This window comes from Myotis davidii, unplaced genomic scaffold, assembly GCF_000327345.1.
Source record: "Myotis davidii unplaced genomic scaffold, ASM32734v1 scaffold993, whole genome shotgun sequence".
NCBI classification, from domain to species: Eukaryota; Metazoa; Chordata; class Mammalia; order Chiroptera; family Vespertilionidae; genus Myotis; species Myotis davidii.
This window is the reverse complement of record NW_006285483.1, coordinates 552,151-553,776: the sequence shown is the minus strand read 5'-3', so window position 1 is coordinate 553,776 and position 1,626 is coordinate 552,151. Positions and strand designations below refer to the sequence as shown.

Sequence of the window (1,626 nt, the reverse complement as noted above, 5' to 3'; positions counted from 1 at the left end):
AGCGCGGCGAGGAAGCAGACGACAGATGGGCAAGTGTGTCTGGACGAAAGCAAGGCTCACGCTAGCGAGGACTCCAAATGCAATTGGCTGTCCAGGGGCAGTTCCCCAGTGACTATCGCCCCACGCTCCCTGTCAGCCCCAGAGGGTGGAGGCCACCTACATTAGTCTGACGAAAGTTTAATCTGGAGCTTTTGAGTTACTAACTAGGGCCTGAGCCCCTGCCCTGCACCTTCCCTCAATGCCATGATGGGGCGGGCGGATCAATCTAATCAGCCCATTAGGGCTACACATTGCCCTTATCGGAGTCCAGGGTTGATAAGGTCAGGCTCTTTGCGCAGCCTTCCTAAATCTCAGCTTCTCTCTGCAGTTCTAACACCTCTATTCCTGCCCCTCCCCCCATGGGGATTTCAGGTGACCGACTGCCATGTTCTCATCTGCCCCCCTCCCGTTTTCCCGCCCGTGTTCAGGTGTTCAAGTTGCTGGTGGGAGTCAATAAAAGGAGGCCTAAGGTTCTGGTGGAGTGGTCCCAATAATTGATTCCCAGCTCCCTGCATGTTATTTTGTAGTTGTGACATGGTATCCGTTCCCCAACTCCAGACAATGACAGTCTGTCCTACAGTTAGACTTCAAAGAGAACTTCCAAACAATGAAAGGATAGAGAATAACTGCATTATCCACAGTCCCAGGAGAACTGGAAAGTACAAACAGTGCAGGTCACCGTTGTTTCACGAACACACTCATCCTGCCACCCACAGCTCCACACTTTTTTCCCCTCACACTCTCTCCCACTTGCAAGTCCACATAGATCTCCTTAGGACAAATAGAAATTAAAGGAATCAGGACTTCCCAACCAGATTCTCCTAGAAGTTTTGAAGGGTCCCATGTGGAGTGGGGCCCAGAATGGGGGTCCCCAAGCTAGGCAGACCCAGCTCTAAAGGTTCTGGGTCCAGCCTGGTGGTGTGTCTCAGTGGTTGAGTGTGGACCTATGATCCAAGAGGTCACAGTTCAATTCCTGGTCAGGGACAGGACCGGATCCTGGGCTCCGTCCCCTGTAGGGTGTGTGCATGAGGCAGCCGGTCAAGATTCTTTCTCATCATTGATGTTTCTGTCTCTCCTTTCCCTTCCTCTCTGAAATCAATATATTTTTTTAAATTAAAATTAAAAAGAGGCTTTGGGTGCAGAGGTCTTGGGGCGTGCACTGGTCACAGATAAGTCCCGACAGGCGAGTTGTGACCGGTCTTGAGCGGTCAGAGTCAGGGCGGGGGTGTTACACATAGACGCAGCCCTGCGCCTCCTCCCGGCCCAAAGATCCCAACCTGTTAAGGATTCTCGCACCACCTGCGCTCGCCCTCTAGCGGCCCAAAATCATCTCTATCTCTAACAGCCTTCCCTTCTTTGTCGGGTCAGACACCCCCGAGAAGTTCTGGCAGGAGCCGCCCGCCTGCCCCAGAGGCGCTGTCCAGCCCGTGGTGCTGAAGCGCCCAGAGCCCTGCCGCCAGAGAACAGACGGCAGTCCTAGCCTGCAGCTGCTATTCCTAACCCGGGCATCGTCCAGACCGGACTATTAATCTGTACGGATGCTTGTCTGCCTCCGCAGGTTTAAACTGGAATTCCCCCAGAGATCCT

At 53.5% G+C, this 1,626-nt stretch overlaps 2 protein-coding genes across 2 annotated transcripts in view; one reads left to right on the top strand and one right to left on the bottom strand.

Annotated features, from left to right (window-relative positions):
• CA4 (carbonic anhydrase IV) overlaps positions 1-1,626 on the top strand; it is a 25,431-nt gene that overhangs the window by 311 nt on the left and 23,494 nt on the right. The window lies entirely within an intron of this gene.
• Positions 1-1,626, bottom strand: part of ZNHIT3 (zinc finger, HIT-type containing 3) — a 24,029-nt gene that overhangs the window by 8,287 nt on the left and 14,116 nt on the right. The gene's annotated exons all lie outside the window — the stretch shown is intronic.